We start from the raw sequence: 22,120 nt of genomic DNA, 5'->3' as shown, positions 1-22,120 counted from the left end.
GAAGAGAGAGCCTGAATGCTCACAGGCCCTGTTTACACCTGGCATGAACATGCATTTTAGGTGATCCAATCACAGGTGCATAACCAAGACACAAAGCTGTTCACACCTGTGTCTATCATTTGTCTCCATGGTGTGCACCTGATCACTTGTAAGGTAAGGTAACACAATCAACAGGCCCTGCACTCAGTTATTATGTTTACTTCACACTGGCCAAAATGTACTCCACTTACATCTGAGCTCCTCTCCATTTTTCAAGCATTGGTGTGCTGCAACCAAAACAACCACCACTTCTTGCATTGATGAGGTATGTTACGTTCTTACGAGTTACATCCTGGTCTGGGACACATCGGGACAACTAGGGTTGACACAACAAAATATATAAGGTCTCATGCATCCCAGACCACCTTGGCAAGTGGTTTGAGTGGTTGGATCCAATTGCATCTTGGTGGTTGTTAACAATTGTATTTAGGGCTATCCACTTGTCATTCGATCAAAAAACACATGTTAATACCAGTTGTAAACAGGGTCAGAGAGTAAAGAAGCTGGTGAGAGTTCACACTTTGTGTTCTGTTAAAATGTAAACGAATAACAGAATACATACCGCATTGCAGCTCGCTGTTTACACCAGGACATGCCACATCATAGAGTTGTCCCACTGGAAAGTACAGCATATGACATTGTGAAAATATATCAGTTGACAAAGATCAGCACTTCAGGCACACTTAGTGACACTTGGTTTTTATTTCTGTTGTTTGTTTGTTTTTTCAGATTTCCCTTCTGATCTTGGTTTATTTCTTGTGAATTATTAGATAATTTAATTCCTGCAAGATTATAAACGATGAACGATTGTTTACAAAGTAACATTTAAAGTAAAAGAATAAAGAGAAGAAAGGAAACAAAACATTTCCTGAATACAGTTTACAAGAGAAAGCAAATAGAAATCACAGCAGAGAAAGTCAAGTTGAACAAACAACAAAACATAAAATGAAGTTTGAAAGGTAAAAACAAAACTCTGTTCAGGAAGGAAGAAAGGAATCAGAGGATCATAGAAACTGTAATCATTTACCAGCAGATGTCCAACACCAAGCTGCAGCCAGGACTGAAAGACACAAAATGTTCAAAAAATATAATTGATCCCATAAAGGACATGGAACATAACTTTTTAAAGTTTAAAGACCATCAGAGACACAGAACAGGTCGTAAACTCACTGGTGATGAGTGTCAGTCTTGTGGAAAGCATCTTGTCAGCTGTGTAGCAAGTGATGATTGCCCAACAGACAGCAGCTTTTTATACACATGAACATATACATATATACATATACATTGTTCTTCATGTGCACACACACACACACACACACACCCTGAAGGAGCAGAGTGCTGAAACCCAACAGTCAACAGCCCTGGGGGGTACACAGTCACAGTGTCAACAGGACAGAATTCCAAAAAAAGGCCACGAGGTATTGACATCAAATTGGCTTGATTCACATTTTAATTTTTTGCATCTCAATCTCATCTCAGTTCTCTTGATTGTCGTTTCTCTGATGCTCGCTTGAACCGGAAGTACTTCTGGTCTTCCATCTTGCTGACCATCCCAAAGCTCTTATTTCGGTTCCGAGGAGCGAGGATCGGGAAGAGAGGAGGGATCTTGGAGGAGCCATGAGCCAGGATCCGTGAGGGCATTTTTCCCGGAAGTCTTTCAAACTGAACGGTATCAAGACTCACATCTGGCACATTTAAACAAAGTGGTGGAGAAATGTAAGTATCTGCAATGAATGGCTGTAATTCAGACGTGCCGACCTTAGCGCCACGACCTCCAAAGGGCAATAATACAAGAATAGAATATGGGGAACCATCGTGTTTCAGTTCAATTTATTGCATCCACAACCCGTTCAGCTGCATTACAAATCTCACTAACAGCAGCCTCCGAGCATGTGTGGAACATATTTGATCATATAGATACAGCACTCTGTTATTTATCAAACTTCACGTGTCACAATCCTCCACGTGGCCACGTTATGTTTCCAGAACTGTCACTGACACATAAACCAAACACATCAGCCTCTCGTCACGTGTCCTGCGTGTTAGCTGAGTGAAATAATGTGTTTCATGGCTTCATGGCTTGTAGGGTTCCCTTCATTGACAGCTCTGAAATGTTCATGGAGTGCATTGAAGTCAGAAACTTAATTTGTTGCACATCTTTAATCAAAGAAAGTTGTTCTCTCCGGTGAACTCCACAAATGTCTGATTTGCTGTTCTCTTTTGATTAGTGATCAGTTCATACGCATGAAAGATAGCTTTTTAAATATTGCAGGTTATCCTCTTGGGACACAACTAAACAGTCTTGTGGGCCCTTTCAGCTCATTTCCTCTGAGGTAGCAGAGGCACCAAGCCTCCTTTGGCCATTGCAACAAAGCAACAACACACTCAAACACACTGACATAAGTTTCAACTACTGACTCCAAATGGAGGCACCAATACACGACTGACATCAAGGGAACCTGATCCTACTGATGAAGTGGGCACGGTATGAGTATGCATATTTAAAGCTGAGGGTTCTGATGTATTGGAGGGTGCTGTTTTAGGTTGTGTGGCTGTTTATACACAACTAATTGATGTAGTCTGATTTACTTCTCCATCTCCAAATGAGGGTCCAGCTCTTGAGTTTGAGAGCTTTCTCTGTTTGTGCATCTAACTCCAATTTACAAAGCAAGACATAAATGTTTTGTGTGGGATGGTTTCTTGGAAGTTGCATTGCTGTTTGATAATTCACTGCACTGATGATAATTTTTTTCTACTTTCACAAACTCTGTGTGCTGTTTTTCTCTGATGCCCAAAACCTCATCACCCAAGGGTGGAAACATTTACTTAAGTAAAGGACCGCTGGTTATTGACCACTCCTTTTTCCATGTTCCATAGCTAAAGGTGTTGGTTTATACTATACAAACTGTTTGGTATGTTCACCTCTGAGCATACGGAACATACATACATTATTCAAATATCGGTGTGCACAACACTATTTTTCCAGGAAACATTTGAACAAAGAAAAAAAGTAAAAGATCACATAGCATTTTGGGGAATGTTTTGCAGTGTTGCTAACTTATGAAATATTTTTGCTCAAACTATTTACGGATCTGTCAGGTTTCCGATATGCGTCCCTCACAATGTTAAACTCATTCCTACACCCTTGAATGTATGTATGTATACGTGTTATGATCTTAAGACCTGGGCAAACCACCCAGAACAAACACAAACACAAATTTAGTAGCACACACAGGTGCATGGTTTCACATGTTTTATTGATCAAAATCCATTTGATATTGGTCAAAAATGCATTTACTTAGGTTGACTGGCAACTGAACTGGATCTGTCAGGAACAACTTTCTGACATGAAAGTTTTCTTTGGTAGTGGCACTGAGCTGGAATGAGGCGACAAAACATTTTGGCTCGTTTTGATGTGACTTGGGAACACTGACAAAGTTAGTAGTAAAATAATGGACCAGTGACCATCCCAGGACTAAGATGACTTAATGTTGTTGGAGTTAATTTATGATATATTTCTGTCACACCGTGGTGAGGTCTGTCTTGTCTTGGGGTTTTTTTCTCGTCATTTCCTGTTTTATTTTGAAGGTCTAACTCTCCTCTCGTTTCAGAGCGCTTGCCTTTCCTCATGTGTCACCTGTGTGTCCGCCCCAATCATATGTTGTCTCCACCTGTTCCTGGTTCACCCGAGCCTGTCTTTTCCCTTGCCCATTGCCATAGCCACAGCGTTCATTCTCGTAAGCCTTTGTTCCTCTCCGTGAGTGTTTTTTGTTTGTAACTTTAATAACCTAGTTTCTGTTTTCTTTTTCAAGTTTATAGCTTAGCCCGAATTGTTTTTCATCTTTAAGAGTGATTTTCTATTTGATTATTTTGTCATTTAGATTCTTGTTCCTCCGTTTCTTAGGAGTGTATTTTTGTTTTGATAGTTTTTCTAGTACAGTTCTTTCTGTTGTTCAGTTAACCTTTTCATTGCCCTTTGCGTTCTTCCTCCTTCGGGAGCGTTTTGTTTTCTAGTTTTGTAGCCGTAGTGGTTTATTTCCTAGCCTCATTTAGAGCGTTTTTGGTTGTCTTGTTTATTCTCTTGTATGCCCATATTTATAGTGATTTCCTGTTCTTGCTATAGTGTATGTTTCATAGCCTGTTTGTTTGGCACGTAGCGACGAGGTTACTGGGTTGCTTGAATAAAACTCGATGTGTTATGTGTCGTCATTTAGGAATTGGCTTCCGCATCAACTTTTCGTTTCATGGCCTTGGAGGTGCCGTTTTACCTGTGTTAAAAGGCCTTTTCCTTCCACGAACTGATGTTGTATTCGTGTTAAGGCCAGTGATTGATATGACAGCCCGACAGTCCAGGCTTTGTTTCAGCTGTGTTTGTTTTTAAAGCGCTCTAAGAATAAAGTTTACTTGAACTGAGTTGAGGCAAAATATCTATATAACTTGCTATTAACTTTTGTCCTGTTATAATGTTGAAGGGAAAAGTCAAAGTGAATTGGTTGTAAATTTCATATTTATATCCAACATTTGGCATCACAGGATACCTGAAGAAAGTTATTTTAAGATAACAAGTTAACACCTGAACTGACTTTGACACATACATAAAAATGGATTGTACTGGTGCAGATGTGGCTTTCTCAAAGCAAACAACAACACAGTGATTCGTTGCTCTCTTTTAATGATTCATCACATCATATTCTTGTTGATATGTGACCGCTGGAAAGGACATCACTGCTCCTCTCTGGGACGCTGATGTCAGAAGTAAATGACCTGAAGGTCACAAGAAAACATGCTCAGGCATCACATGACATGTCAAATGCTTTAACTGTTTGCAAAACTTTGCACAGTTCATGCCTTTTTTTTACTTACCAATCACTGACAAATATAATCCACAGTAAGGTACCTGGGAAGATCATCACAACGCTGAGTTGTCCCCAGACTTTCTTCAGTAACTTGTATTTCGCACTCTGTTTTCGAACCACATCTGAGAATGAATTGAAAAGAAAAGCAGTTGTTATCATTGTAAAAGCAAACCACATAAAAATTTTATTCTACATTGAGAACATAAACGAGTCATTCTGATGTACATCCAGTAATGGTCCTACACAGAGAAGAAGTAATACTACTGATCATGATCCTTTTCTCCATTCAAAACTTTTGTCTTTTCAACCAATACACACTGAATTTTCACTCGTGGTTCGGCTTGGTAACTCCAACAGAAGGTCATAGTTGACGGGGTATCGGTGCAGGTGGTCGCGTCAAGACGTCCAAAATTGGCCTTCAGAATCTCAATGGTTCCTTTTTCTGAGGGTAACAGACAGATGAGGACAAAATGTGTCATGAGAGTAGAAAAGAAATGTTGCAGACTCTGGCTTCATGCAGATTTCTTTTAGTATGAGTTAAATAGGCCACACCACATAAAGAGGCTGTCAGCGAATCCAAATTGATTCCAGAAACAACTTTGCTGAAGGCCTCGTAATGATGTCTCCCACCCTAATGGTGGAACATGATCATCTCATCACCATCAGATGTGTTTCTATGGTGGGGCCTGTTGAAAACACAAGTGAGTGGGTCTGACCTGGACTGTGGATTTTGAAGAAGGCCTGAGGGCCAAAACGTCATCTATTAAAAGAAATACATATGGAGCCAGAGTCTGTGACACTTCTTTTCTACTCTCAAGTTTACCTTCAGTGATCACCACAAGAGACTGATTTCAGCTAAAATCTACCAGTAAACAATTGATCTGGCTTGATAAAGTCATGAAAATATCATCACTTTACAAATGCAAACCTGACTGAGCATACGATGAATCAACTTAAAAACAGGATGCAATTCACCAAAAATGAACACCCACAGCCTCTTCTTACATGTTAAGATTTAGTTTGACCTGTCTTTAGCATTTTTTACTAAACTTTACCATTTAAACAGATTATATTCCAGACTTTTTTCTCTTAGGTTTGACTGAATTTTCCCCATTCAGGTTTTTTCAAATTGAAATATCCTGCTGTAGGACTAAAGCACAACATTTCATGCTCTAGGGCAATATGATTATATGGCAACACTCAGGATTTAGTATAGGTTTGAATTAAGGACAATATATTTCTCAACAACATCATCAAGAGATGTATCATTGTTTTTCCAGAACCGAAGCATTTCCAGACAAGATTATGGATGCATTCTTACCACATGAAATCTTTGCCTGATTTCCTTCACATTCAACAAAGGTCTGCACATCTGCCAAAACATCAGGAGACAAGTTTATATTCATTCTGACATCTGCGCTGATGGCTGCAGAATTATGCTGCTGAACACCATCAAGTCCTCTGCTGTGCTGAAACATACTCACCAGCCCATCTGTCTTCACAGATATAGGTGATCTGAATGAATGTTGAATCTCCTGAGTAATCACAGTCTAACATCTCCTGATCAGGTTTGGACAGTCGGCAGCTTTCCCTTCCGTCACAGCTGGAGAAATATTAGAAAAAGGCAAGTAAGCAGCATTTTACTGTTGCAGCTGCTCGAGGTGGAGCTAGTTCTCTGTTACAACCTTGTTTTCATTGTTTGGACAATATTAGCTTATTTGTGATATGTTGGACAATTTGGCCTATTTTAGAAAACGTCATGATGATCACAACTTTCTTAGAATTTCATCACTCAGCAACTCTTCACGCTTGGAATCTCTATGAATGTGGCCACTGAAACTTAACAAAACGTTTTATCAAGAAGTCACAAGCCAAAAGGCTGGGAACAACTGGTTTCAATTTGAACAATCTGTTTTATTTCATAGGCTTATCGTAGCTTTTCATGTGAAACTTAATGAATGCAGTAAAGTCAAAAGTACAACATTTTCCTGAAATGCAGTGCAGTAAATGTATAAAGTGGCAGTACTCAAGTGACGTACCTCAACGCTGTACTTAAGTAAATGTGCGTGCAAGTGTCCCACTGATAATAAAAATAAACCCAGAAAATGGAACTGGAAAATAACCCAGTTGCCCTTTTCCTGATGTAAAATATGTTTTATTTTAGTTGGTTGTGAGCTTTTTTCCCCCACATCCTGCTCTTATCCTTTATTTTTACTCAATCAACAAAATTGACAACTATAATGAAGTAAAGACAACAGAAAATCTCTCACACAAACTTCATCCATGGTAGCATGGACCGGTTCATGCAGACTGATTTTGTGGTCGTAGCGGGCTGGCTTCTGGCAGCACAGTCCACAGAGCTTATCTCACCATACTCCACTGACTGCACCAGAATGATTTGTCCCTCAGCTAAACATAAAGAAAACATGGATCATAAAGCAAAATAGTAACAATATGTGATGGTAGGAGAAGGAAGAGAGAGCCTGAATGCTCACAGGCCCTGTTTACACCTGGCATGAACATGCATTTTAGGTGATCCAATCACAGGTGCATAACCAAGACACAAAGCTGTTCACACCTGTGTCTATCATTTGTCTCCATGGTGTGCACCTGATCACTTGTAAGGTAAGGTAACACAATCAACAGGCCCTGCACTCAGTTATTATGTTTACTTCACACTGGCCAAAATGTACTCCACTTACATCTGAGCTCCTCTCCATTTTTCAAGCATTGGTGTGCTGCAACCAAAACAACCACCACTTCTTGCATTGATGAGGTATGTTACGTTCTTACGAGTTACATCCTGGTCTGGGACACATCGGGACAACTAGGGTTGACACAACAAAATATATAAGGTCTCATGCATCCCAGACCACCTTGGCAAGTGGTTTGAGTGGTTGGATCCCAATGGTTGTTAACAATTGTATTTAGGGCTATCCACTTGTCATTCGATCAAAAAACACATGTTAATACCAGTTGTAAACAGGGTCAGAGAGTAAAGAAGCTGGTGAGAGTTCACACTTTGTGTCCTGTTAAAATGTAAACGAATAACAGAATACATACGGCATTGCAGCTCGCTGTTTACACCAGGACATGCCACATCATAGAGTTGTCCCACTGGAAAGTACAGTATATGACATTGTGAAAATATATCAGTTGACAAAGATCAGCACTTCAGGCACACTTAGTGACACTTGGTTTTTATTTCTGTTGTTTGTTTGTTTTTTCAGATTTCCCTTCTGATCTTGGTTTATTTCTTGTGAATTATTAGATAATTTAATTCCTGCAAGATTATAAATGATGAACGATTGTTTACAAAGTAAAATTTAAAGTAAAAGAATAAAGAGAAGAAAGGAAACAAAACATTGACTGAATACAGTTTACAAGAGAAAGCAAATAGAAATCACAGCAGAGAAAGTCAAGTTGAACAAACAACAAAACATAAAATGAAGTTTGAAAGGTAAAAACAAAACTCTGTTCAGGAAGGAAGAAAGGAATCAGAGGATCATAGAAACTGTAATCATTTACCAGCAGATGTCCAACACCAAGCTGCAGCCAGGACTGAAAGACACAAAATGTTCAAAAAATATAATTGATCCCATAAAGGACATGGAACATAACTTTTTAAAGTTTAAAGACCATCAGAGACACAGAACAGGTCGTAAACTCACTGGTGATGAGTGTCAGTCTTGTGGAAAGCATCTTGTCAGCTGTGTAGCAAGTGATGATTGTCCAGCAGACAGCAGCTTTTTATACACATGTACATATACATATATGCATATACATTGTTCTTCATGTGCACACACACACACACACACACACACACACACACACACACACACACACACACACACACACCCTGAAGGAGCAGAGTGCTGAAACCCAACAGTCAACAGCCCTGGGGGGTACACAGTCACAGTGTCAACAGGACAGAATAATAAAAAAAAAGCCACGAGGTATTGACATCAAATTGGCTTGATTCACATTTTAATTTTTTGCATCTCAATCTCATCTCCGTTCTCTTGATTGTCGTTTCTCTGTGTATGTAAGCATCTGCAATGAATGGCTGTAATTCAGACTTGCCGACCTTAGCGCCACGTCCTCCAAAGAGCAATAATACAAGAATAGAATATGGGGAACCATCGTGTTTCAGTTCAATTTATTGCATCCACAACCCGTTCAGCTGCATTACAAATCTCACTAACAGCAGCCTCCGAGCATGTGTGGAACAAATTTGATCATATAGATACAGCACTCTGTTATTTATCAAACTTCACGTGTCACGAGCCTCCACGTGGCCGGCCACGTTATGTTTCCAGAACTGTCACTGACACATAAACCAAACACATCAGCCTCTCGTCACGTGTCCTGCGTGTTAGCTGAGTGAAATAATGTGTTTCATGACTTCATGGCTTGTAGGGTTCCCTTCATTGACAGCTCTGAAATGTTCATGGAGTGCATTGAAGTCAGAAACTTAATTTGTTGCACATCTTTAATCAAAGAAAGTTGTTCTCTCCGGTGAACTCCACAAATGTCTGATTTGCTGTTCTCTTTTGATTAGTGATCAGTTCATACGCATGAAAGATAGCTTTTTAAATATTGCAGGTTATCCTCTTGGGACACAACTAAACAGTCTTGTGGGCCCTTTCAGCTCATTTCCTCTGAGGTAGCAGAGGCACCAAGCCTCCTTTGGCCATTGCAACAAAGCAACAACACACTCAAACACACTGACATAAGTTTCAACTACTGACTCCAAATGGAGGCACCAATACACGACTGACATCAAGGGAACCTGATCCTACTGATGAAGTGGGCACGGTATGAGTATGCATATTTAAAGCTGAGGGTTCTGATGTATTGGAGGGTGCTGTTTTAGGTTGTGTGGCTGTTTATACACAACTAATTGATGTAGTCTGATTTACTTCTCCATCTCCAAATGAGGGTCCAGCTCTTGAGTTTGAGAGCTTTCTCTGTTTGTGCATCTAACTCCAATTTACAAAGCAAGACATAAATGTTTTGTGTGGGATGGTTTCTTGGAAGTTGCATTGCTGTTTGATAATTCACTGCACTGATGATAATTTTTTTCTACTTTCACAAACTCTGTGTGCTGTTTTTCTCTGATGCCCAAAACCTCATCACCCAAGGGTGGAAACATTTACTTAAGTAAAGGACCGCTGGTTATTGACCACTCCTTTTTCCATGTTCCATAGCTAAAGGTGTTGGTTTATACTATACAAACTGTTTGGTATGTTCACCTCTGAGCATACGGAACATACATACATTATTCAAATATCGGTGTGCACAACACTATTTTTCCAGGAAACATTTGAACAAAGAAAGAAAGTAAAAGATCACATAGCATTTTGGGGAATGCTTTGCAGTGTTGCTAACTTATGACACATTTTTGCTCAAACTATTTACGGATCTGTCAGGTTTCCGATATGCGTCCCCCACAATGTTAAACTCATTCCTACACCCTTGAATGTATGTATGTATACGTGTTATGATCTTAAGACCTGGGCAAACCACCCAGAACAAACACTTCTCCCTCTTCCTCTTGAACAAAATGGCTTGAGTCCTCAACCAAAGCATAATGATTTTGTCATTCCAGGGCTGTCCGCTTACTCTATCTGGTGGCAGCACTGCTACTGGCGAGCTAAAAATTTAGCAGCACACACAGGTGCACGGTTTCACATGTTTTATTGATCAAATCCATTTGATATTGGTCAAAAATGCATTTACTTAGGTTGACTGGCAACTGAACTGGATCTGTCAGTAACAACTTTCTGACATGAAAGTTTTCTTCGGTGGTGGCAATGAGCTGGAATGAGGCGACAAAACATTTTGGCATGTTTTGATGTGACTTGGGAACACTGACAAAGTTAGTAGTAAAATAATGGACCAGTGACCATCCCAGGATTAAGATGACTTAATGTTGTTGGAGTTAATTTATGATATATTTCTGTCACACCGTGGTGAGGTCTGTCTTGTCTTGGGGTTTTTTCCTCGTCATTTCCTGTTTTATTTTGAAGGTCTAACTCTCCTCTCGTTTCAGAGCGCTTGCCTTTCCTCATGTGTCACCTGTGTGTCCGCCCCAATCATATGTTGTCTCCACCTGTTCCTGGTTCACCCGAGCCTGTCTTTTCCCTTGCCCGTTGCCATAGCCACAGCGTTCATTCTCGTAAGCCTTTGTTCCTCTCCGTGAGTGTTTTTTGTTTGTAACTTTAATAACCTAGTTTCTGTTTTCTTTTTCAAGTTTATAGCTTAGCCCAAATTGTTTTTCATCTTTAAGAGTGATTTTCTATTTGATTATTTTGTCATTTAGATTCTTGTTCCTCCGTTTCTTAGGAGTGTATTTTTGTTTTGATGTTCATTGTTTTGTTTTCATGGCCTTTGAGGTGCTGTTTTACCTGTGTTAAAAGGCCTTTTCCTTCCACTAATTGACGTTGTATTCGTGTTAAGGCCAGTGATTGATATGACAGCCCCACAGTCCAGGCTTTGTTTCAGCTGTGTTTGTTTTTAAAGCGCTCCATAAATAAAGTTTACTTGAACTGAGTTGAGGCAAAATATCTCTATCACTCCTGGTGGTTGACTGTGGTATAGGTGATAGGAGCCTGACTGATCAAGGCTAAAAATGCCTTCAGTTTTGTGATAAAATAATAAATATATCTCAACAATACCCCTCCTTGAACCACCAGTTCAGTTTTCAACTCCCACCTCCGGGAGAGCTTTGACCAGATCCCGAGGGAGGTTGGAGACATTGAGTCCGAATGGACCATGTTCTCCACCTCCATTGTTGACGCAGCTGTTCGGAGCTGTGGCCGTAAGGTCTCTGGTGCCTGTCGTGGCGGCAATCCCCGAACCCAATGGTGGACACCGGAAGTAAGGGATGCCGTCAAGCTGAAGAAGGTGTCCTATTGAGCCTGCTTGGTTCGTGGGACTCCTGAGGCAGCTGACAGGTACCGGCAGGCCAAGCGTGCTGCAGCCCGGTCAGTTGTGGAAGCAAAAACTCGGGTATGGGAAAAGTTCAGGGAGGCCATGGAGGAGGATTATCGGTCGGCCTCAAGGATATTCTGGCAAACCGTCCGGCGCCTCAGAAGGGAGAAGCAGTACCCTGCCAACACTGTTTACAGTGGAGGTGGGGAGCTGTTGACTTTGACTGGGGATATTGTCGGGCGGTGGAAAGAATACTTTGAGGATCTCCTCAATCCCATTGCCACGCCTTTTGTAGAGGGAGCAGGGGCTGGGGAACCAGAGGCTGGCTCATCCATTACTCAGGCTGAGGTCACCGAGGTAGTTAGGAAGCTCCTCGGTGGCAAGGCACCGGGGGTGGATGAGATCCGCCCTGAGTACCTCACGTCTCTGGATGTTGTGGGGCTGTCTTGGCTGACACGCCTCTGCAACATCGCGTGGCAGTTGGGGACAGTGCCCCTGGACTGGCAGACCGGGGTGGTGGTCCCCCTATTTAAGAAGGGGGACCGGAGGGTGTGCTCCAACTATAGGGGGATCACACTCCTCAGCCTCCCTGGTCAAGTCAATTCCAGGGTACTGGAGAGGAGAATTCGGCCGATAGTCGAACCTCGGATTCAGGAGGAACAATGCGGTTTTCGTCCTGGTCGTGGAGCACTGGACCAGCTCTATACCCTCCGCAGGGTGCTCGAGGGTTCATGGGAGTTTGCCCAACCAGTCCACATGTGTTTTGTGGATTTGGAGAAGGCATTCGACCGTGTCCCTCGTGGCATTCTGTGGGGGGTGCTTTGGGAGTATGGAGTCCGGGGCCCTCTACTACGGGCCGTCCGGTCTCTGTATGACCGGAGCAGGAGCTTGGTTCGCATTGCCGGCAGTAAGTCAGACCTGTTCCCAGTGCATGTTGGACTCCGGCAGGGCTGCCCTTTGTCACCGGTTCTGTTCATTATTTTTATGGACAGAATTTCTAGGCGCAGCCAAGGGCCGGAGGGAGTCTGGTTTGGGGACCACAGGATTTCATCTCTGCTTTTTGCGGATGATGTTGTCCTGTTGGCTTCTTCGAACCAGGACCTCCAGCATGTGTTGGGGCGGTTTGCAGCCGAGTGCGAAGCGGCTGGGATGAGAATCAGCACCTCCAAGTCCGAGGCCATGGTTCTCGACCGGAAAAGGGTGGCCTGCCCTTGGAGGAGAGATCCTGCCTCAAGTGGAGGAGTTTAAGTATCTTGGGGTCTTGTTCACGAGTGAGGGAAGGATGGAACGTGAGATTGACAGGCGGATCGGTGTGGCAGCTGCAGTAATGTGGTCGCTGTACCGGTCCGTCGTGGTGAAGAAGGAGCTGAGCCGAAAGGCAAAGCTCTCTATTTACCGGTCAATCTACGTTCCTACCCTCACCTATGGTCATGAACTTTGGGTCATGACCGAAAGAACAAGATCTCGGATACAAGCGGCTGAAATGAGTTTCCTCCGCAGGGTAGCGGGGCGCTCCCTTAGAGATAGGGTGAGGAGCTCTGTCACTCGGGAGGAGCTCAGAGTAGAGCCGCTGCTCCTCCACGTCGAGAGGAGCCAGCTGAGGTGGCTCGGGCATCTTTACCGGATGCCTCCTGGACGCCTTCCTGGGAGGGTGTTCCGGGCATGTCCCACCGGGAAGAGGCCCCGGGGAAGACCCAGGACACGCTGGAGGGACTATGTCACTAGGCTGGCCTGGGAACGCCTCAGGGTCCTCCCGGAAGAGCTGGAGGACGTGATTGGGGAGAGGGAAGTCTGGGCATCCCTGCTAAGACTGCTGCCCCCGCGAACCAGCCCCGGATAAGCGGAAGACAATGGATGGATGGATCATATCAAATAACAATGTTAAGCCAAAATGTGATTTTTATCTCATTTTGTTTGAGTGTCCGTCCCCCAAGGTGTCTGTCCAGAAAAATTCTGGCCCTCTGTCAAATATAGTTGGTGACCCCTGCGACAGAGAAGTCATAAAAATAATTAGATATTAATAAAGGGTTTGGTGTATTGAGCTCATCTGTAGTTCATTTTAATTCATTTGGAGCATTTGTAAGAACCTAGAGCCCACATTTCTCAATAACATGAAGCTGATTTGTGCAAAGGTCCACTCTCCTCCCATGACCTTGACCTGCATGTTTCCTCTTGGCTTTAATTGCAGAAACTGACTGTTGCAGTGACACTTCATCATTATCATATGGACAAGGACACACAGTGATACAGCATACATAACTGAGGGGTAAATGCATGAAAACAGGAAGAGATAATCAACTGAACCAATTAAAAATGAATGAATGGACAGAAAATAAGCTACAAATTCTAATCTGAATTTTCTTTTTAAAACAATATAAATATTTTGCCTCTAAGGGGAAAAACTGTTTGGAAAAAACAGTCATGAAATTTAGTTTTTTCTACTTTAACTGAAAGTCCGTAATTCAGCATGGTCCATTTATTTTACTCATACATCAACTGTAACTTGCTATTAACTTTTGTCCTGTTATAATGTTGAAGGGAAAAGTCAAAGTGAATTGGTTGTAAATTTCATATTTATATCCAACATTTGGCATCACAGGATACCTGAAGAAAGTTATTTTAAGATAACAAGTTAACACCTGAACTGACTTTGACACATACATAAAAATGGATTGTACTGGTGCAGATGTGGCTTTCTCAAAGCAAACAACAACACAGTGATTCGTTGCTCTCTTTTAATGATTCATCACATCATATTCTTGTTGATATGTGACTGCTGGAAAGGACGTCACTGCTCCTCTCTGGGACGCTGATGTCAGAAGCAAATGACCTGAAGGTCACAAGAAAACATGCTCAGGCATCACATGACATGTCAAATGCTTTAACTGTTTGTAAAACTTTGCACAGTTCATGCCTTTTTTTTTACTTACCAATCACTGACAAACATAAGCCACAACAAGGTACCTGGGAAGATCATCACAAAGCAAAGTTGTCCCCAGACTTTCTTCAGTAACTTCTATTTCGCACTCTGTTTTCGAATCACATCTGAGAATGAATTGAAAAGAAAAGCAGTTGTTATCATTGTAAAAGCAAACCACATAAAAATTTTATTCTACATTGAGAACATAAACGAGTCATTCTGATGTACATTCAGTAATGGTCCTACACAGAGAAGAAGTAATACTACTGATCATGATCCTTTTCTCCATTCAAAACTTTTGTCTTTTCAACCAATACACACTGATATTTCACTCGTGGTTCGGTTTGGTAACTCCAACAGAAGGTCATAGTTGACGGGGTATCGGTGCAGGTGGTCGCGTCAAAACGTCCAAAACCGGACTTCAGAATGTCAATGGTTCCTTTTTCTGAGGGTAACAGACAGATGAGGACAAAATGTGTCACGAGAGTAGAAAAGAAATGTTGCAGACTCTGGCTTCATGCAGATTTCTTTTAGTATGAGTTAAATAGGCCACACCACATAAAGAGGCTGTCAGCGAATCCAAATTGATTCCAGAAACAACTTGCTGAAGGCCTGGTAATGATGTCTCCCACCCTAATGGTGGAACATGATCATCTCATCACCATCAGATGTGTTTCTATGGTGGGGCCTGTTGAAAACACAAGTGAGTGGGTCTGACCTGGACTGTGGATTTTGAAGAAGGCCTGAGGGCCAAAATGTCATCTATTAAAAGAAATGCATATGGAGCCAGAGTCTGTGACACTTCTTTTCTACTCTCAAGTTTACCTTCAGTGATTTCAGCTAAAATCAACCAGTAAACAATTGATGCAACTTGCTTGATAAAATCATGAAAATATCATCACTTTACAAATGCAAACCTGACTGAGCATACGATTAATCAACTTAAAAACAGGATGCAATTCACCAAAAATGAACACCCACAGCCTCTTCTTACATGTTAAGATTTAGTTTGACCTGTCTTTAGCATTTTTTGCTGAACTTTACCATTTAAACAGATTATATTCCAGACTTTTTTCTCTTAGGTTTGACTGAATTTTCTGCATTCAGGTTTTTTCAAATTGAAATATCCTGCTGTAGGACTAAAGCACAACATTTCATGCTCTAGGGCAATATGATTATATGGCAACACTCAGGATTTAATATAGGTTTGAATTAAGGACAATATATTTCTCAACAACATCATCAAGAGATGCATCATTGTTTTTCAAGAGCTGAAGCATTTCCATGCAGACAAGATTATAGATGCATTCTTACCACATGAAATCTTTGCCTGATTTCCTTCACATTCAACAACGGTCTGCACATCTGCCAAAACATCAGGAGACAAGTTTATATTCATTCTGACATCTGCGCTGATGGCTGCAGAATTATGCTGCTCAACACCATCAAGTCCTCTGCTGTGCTGAAACATACTCACTAGGATTACTGTCTTCACAGATATAGGTGATCTGAATGAATGTTGAATCTCCTGAGTAATCACAGTTAAAAAACTCCTGATCAGGTTTGGACAGTCGGCAGCTTTCCCTTCCGTCACAGCTGGAGAAATATTAGAAAAAGGCAAGTAAGCAGCATTTTACTGTTGCAGCTGCTCGAGGTGGAGCTAGTTCTCTGTTACAACCTTGTTTTCATTGTTTGGACAATATTAGCTTATTTGTGATATGTTGGACAATTTGGCCTATTTTAGAAAACGTCATGATGATCACAACTTTCTTAGAATTTCATAACTCAGCAACTCTTCACGCTTGGAATCTCTATGAATGTGGCCACTGAAACTTAACAAAAACGTTTTATCAAGAAGTCACAAGCCAAAAGGCTGGGAACAACTGGTTTCAATTTGAACAATCTGTTTTATTTCATAGGCTTATCGTAGCTTTTCATGTGAAACTTAATGAATGCAGTAAAGTCAAAAGTACAACATTTTCCTGACATGCAGTGCAGTAAATGTATAAAGTGGCAGTACTCAAGTGACGTACCTCAACGCTGTACTTAAGTAAATGTGTGTGCAACTGTCCCACTGATAATAAAAAACCCAGAAAATGGAACTGGAAAATAACCCAGTTGCCCTTTTCCTGATGTAAAATATGTTTTATTTTAGTTGGTTGTGAACTTTTTTCCCCCACATCCTGCTCTTATCCTTTATTTTTACCCAATCAACAAAATTGACAACTATAATGAAGTAAAGACAACAGAAAATCTCTCACATTAACTTCATCCATGGTAGCATGGCCGGGCTTATGCAGCTTGATTTTGTGGTCGTAGCGGGCTGGCTTCTGGCAGCACAGTCCACAGAGCTTATCTCACCATACTCCACTGACTGCACCTGAATCATTTGTCCCTCAGCTAAACATAAAGAAAACATGGATCATAAAGCAAAATAGTAACAATATGTGATGGTAGGAGAAGGAAGAGAGAGCCTGAATGCTCACAGGCCCTGTTTACACCTGGCATGAACATGCATTTTAGGTGATCCAATCACAGGTGCATAACCAAGACACAAAGCTGTTCACACCTGTGTCTATCATTTGTCTCCATGGTGTGCACCTGATCACTTGTAAGGTAAGGTAACACAATCAACAGGCCCTGCACTCAGTTATTATGTTTATTTCACACTGGCCAAAATGTACTCCACTTACATCTGAGCTCCTCTCCATTTTTCAAGCATTGGTGTGCTGCAACCAAAACAACCACCACTTCTTGCATTGATGAGGTATGTTACGTTCTTACGAGTTACATCCTGGTCTGGGACACATCGGGACAACTAGGGTTGACACAACAAAATATATAAGGTCTCATGCATCCCAGACCACCTTGGCAAGTGGTTTGAGTGGTTGGATCCCAATGCATTTTGGTGGTTGTTAACAATTGTATTTAGGGCTATCCACTTGTCATTCGATCAAAAAACATATGTTAATACCAGTTGTAAACAGGGTCAGAGAGTAAAGAAGCTGGTGAGAGTTCACACTTTGTGTCCTGTTAAAATGTAAACAAATAACAGAATACATACGGCATTGCAGCTCGCTGTTTACACCAGGACATGCCACATCATAGAGTTGTCCCACTGGAAAGTACAGCATATGACATTGTGAAAATATATCAGTTGACAATGATCAGCACTTCAGGCACACTTAGTGACACTTGGTTTTGACTTCTGTTGTTTATTTTTTTCAGATTTCCCTTCTGATCTTGGTTTATTTCTTGTGAATTATTAGATAATTTAATTCCTGCAAGATTATAAATGATGAACGATTGTTTACAAAGTAAAATTTAAAGTAAAAGAATAAAGAGAAGAAAGGAAACAAAACATTGACTGAATACAGTTTACAAGAGAAAGCAAATAGAAATCACAGCAGAGAAAGTCAAGTTGAACAAACAACAAAACATAAAATGAAGTTTGAAAGGTAAAAACAAAATTCTGTTCAGGAAGGAAGAAAGGAATCAGAGGATCATAGAAACTGTAATCATTTACCAGCAGATGTCCAACACCAAGCTGCAGCCAGGACTGAAAGACACAAAATGTTCAAAAAATATAATTGATCCCATAAAGGACATGGAACATAACTTTTTAAAGTTTAAAGACCATCAGAGACACAGAACAGGTCGTAAACTCACTGGTGATGAGTGTCAGTCTTGTGGAAAGCATCTTGTCAGCTGTGTAGCAAGTGATGATTGTCCAGCAGACAGCAGCTTTTTATACACATGTACATATACATATATGCATATACATTGTTCTTCATGTGCACACACACACACACACACCCTGAAGGAGCAGAATGCTGAAACCCAACAGTCAACAGCCCTGGGGGGTACACAGTCACAGTGTCAACAGGACAGAATTCAAAAAAAGGCCACGAGGTATTGACATCAAATTGGCTTGATTCACATTTTAATTTTTTGCATCTCAATCTCATCTCAGTTCTCTTGATTGTCGTTTCTCTGATGCTCGCTTGAACCGGAAGTACTTCTGGTCTTCCATCTTGCTGACCATCCCAAAGCTCTTATTTCGGTTCCGAGGAGCGAGGATCGGGAAGAGAGGAGGGATCTTGGAGGAGCCATGAGCCAGGATCCGTGAGGGCATTTTTCCCGGAAGTCTTTCAAACTGAACGGTATCAAGACTCACATCTGGCACATTTAAACAAAGTGGTGGAGAAATGTAAGTATCTGCAATGAATGGCTGTAATTCAGACGTGCCGACCTTAACGCCACGTCCTCCAAAGAGCAATAATACAAGAATAGAATATGGGGAACCATCGTGTTTCAATTCAATTTATTGCATCCACAACCCGTTCAGCTGCATTACAAATCTCACTAACAGCAGCCTCCGAGCATGTGTGGAACATATTTGATCATATAGATACAGCACTCTGTTATTTATCAAACTTCACGTGTCACAATCCTCCACGTGGCCACGTTATGTTTCCAGAACTGTCACTGACACATAAACCAAACACATCAGCCTCTCGTCACGTGTCCTGCGTGTTAGCTGAGTGAAATAATGTGTTTCATGACTTCATGGCTTGTAGGGTTCCCTTCATTGACAGCTCTGAAATGTTCATGGAGTGCATTGAAGTCAGAAACTTAATTTGTTGCACATCTTTAATCAAAGAAAGTTGTTCTCTCCGGTGAACTCCACAAATGTCTGATTTGCTGTTCTCTTTTGATTAGTGATCAGTTCATACGCATGAAGGATAGCTTTTTAAATATTGCAGGTTATCCTCTTGGGACACAACTAAACAGTCTTGTGGGCCCTTTCAGCTCATTTCCTCTGAGGTAGCAGAGGCACCAAGCCTCCTTTGGCCATTGCAACAAAGCAACAACACACTCAAACACACTGACATAAGTTTCAACTACTGACTCCAAATGGAGGCACCAATACACGACTGACATCAAGGGAACCTGATCCTACTGATGAAGTGGGCACGGTATGAGTATGCATATTTAAAGCTGAGGGTTCTGATGTATTGGAGGGTGCTGTTTTAGGTTGTGTGGCTGTTTATACACAACTAATTGATGTAGTCTGATTTACTTCTCCATCTCCAAATGAGGGTCCAGCTCTTGAGTTTGAGAGCTTTCTCTGTTTGTGCATCTAACTCCAATTTACAAAGCAAGACATAAATGTTTTGTGTGGGATGGTTTCTTGGAAGTTGCATTGCTGTTTGATAATTCACTGCACTGATGATAATTTTTTTCTACTTTCACAAACTCTGTGTGCTGTTTTTCTCTGATGCCCAAAACCTCATCACCCAAGGGTGGAAACATTTACTTAAGTAAAGGACCGCTGGTTATTGACCACTCCTTTTTCCATGTTCCATAGCTAAAGGTGTTGGTTTATACTATACAAACTGTTTGGTATGTTCACCTCTGAGCATACGGAACATACATACATTATTCAAATATCGGTGTGCACAACACTATTTTTCCAGGAAACATTTGAACAAAGAAAGAAAGTAAAAGATCACATAGCATTTTGGGGAATGCTTTGCAGTGTTGCTAACTTATGACACATTTTTGCTCAAACTATTTACGGATCTGTCAGGTTTCCGATATGCGTCCCCCACAATGTTAAACTCATTCCTACACCCTTGAATGTATGTATGTATACGTGTTATGATCTTAAGACCTGGGCAAACCACCCAGAACAAACACTTCTCCCTCTTCCTCTTGAACAAAATGGCTTGAGTCCTCAACCAAAGCATAATGATTTTGTCATTCCAGGGCTGTCCGCTTACTCTATCTGGTGGCAGCACTGCTACTGGCGAGCTAAAAATTTAGCAGCACACACAGGTGCACGGTTTCACATGTTTTATTGATCAAATCCATTTGATATTGGTCAAAAATGCATTTACTTAGGTTGACTGGCAACTGAACTGGATCTGTCAGTAACAACTTTCTGACATGAAAGTTTTCTTCGGTGGTGGCAATGAGCTGGAATGAGGCGACAAAACATTTTGGCATGTTTTGATGTGACTTGGGAACACTGACAAAGTTAGTAGTAAAATAATGGACCAGTGACCATCCCAGGATTAAGATGACTTAATGTTGTTGGAGTTAATTTATGATATATTTCTGTCACACCGTGGTGAGGTCTGTCTTGTCTTGGGGTTTTTTCCTCGTCATTTCCTGTTTTATTTTGAAGGTCTAACTCTCCTCTCGTTTCAGAGCGCTTGCCTTTCCTCATGTGTCACCTGTGTGTCCGCCCCAATCATATGTTGTCTCCACCTGTTCCTGGTTCACCCGAGCCTGTCTTTTCCCTTGCCCGTTGCCATAGCCACAGCGTTCATTCTCGTAAGCCTTTGTTCCTCTCCGTGAGTGTTTTTTGTTTGTAACTTTAATAACCTAGTTTCTGTTTTCTTTTTCAAGTTTATAGCTTAGCCCAAATTGTTTTTCATCTTTAAGAGTGATTTTCTATTTGATTATTTTGTCATTTAGATTCTTGTTCCTCCGTTTCTTAGGAGTGTATTTTTGTTTTGATGTTCATTGTTTTGTTTTCATGGCCTTTGAGGTGCTGTTTTACCTGTGTTAAAAGGCCTTTTCCTTCCACTAATTGACGTTGTATTCGTGTTAAGGCCAGTGATTGATATGACAGCCCCACAGTCCAGGCTTTGTTTCAGCTGTGTTTGTTTTTAAAGCGCTCCATAAATAAAGTTTACTTGAACTGAGTTGAGGCAAAATATCTCTATCACTCCTGGTGGTTGACTGTGGTATAGGTGATAGGAGCCTGACTGATCAAGGCTAAAAATGCCTTCAGTTTTGTGATAAAATAATAAATATATCTCAACAATACCCCTCCTTGAACCACCAGTTCAGTTTTCAACTCCCACCTCCGGGAGAGCTTTGACCAGATCCCGAGGGAGGTTGGAGACATTGAGTCCGAATGGACCATGTTCTCCACCTCCATTGTTGACGCAGCTGTTCGGAGCTGTGGCCGTAAGGTCTCTGGTGCCTGTCGTGGCGGCAATCCCCGAACCCAATGGTGGACACCGGAAGTAAGGGATGCCGTCAAGCTGAAGAAGGTGTCCTATTGAGCCTGCTTGGTTCGTGGGACTCCTGAGGCAGCTGACAGGTACCGGCAGGCCAAGCGTGCTGCAGCCCGGTCAGTTGTGGAAGCAAAAACTCGGGTATGGGAAAAGTTCAGGGAGGCCATGGAGGAGGATTATCGGTCGGCCTCAAGGATATTCTGGCAAACCGTCCGGCGCCTCAGAAGGGAGAAGCAGTACCCTGCCAACACTGTTTACAGTGGAGTTGGGGAGCTGTTGACTTTGACTGGGGATATTGTCGGGCGGTGGAAAGAATACTTTGAGGATCTCCTCAA

This window comes from Chelmon rostratus, chromosome 24, assembly GCF_017976325.1.
Source record: "Chelmon rostratus isolate fCheRos1 chromosome 24, fCheRos1.pri, whole genome shotgun sequence".
Lineage (NCBI taxonomy): Eukaryota > Metazoa > Chordata > Actinopteri > Chaetodontiformes > Chaetodontidae > Chelmon > Chelmon rostratus.
Note: the sequence above shows the minus strand (reverse complement) of the source record.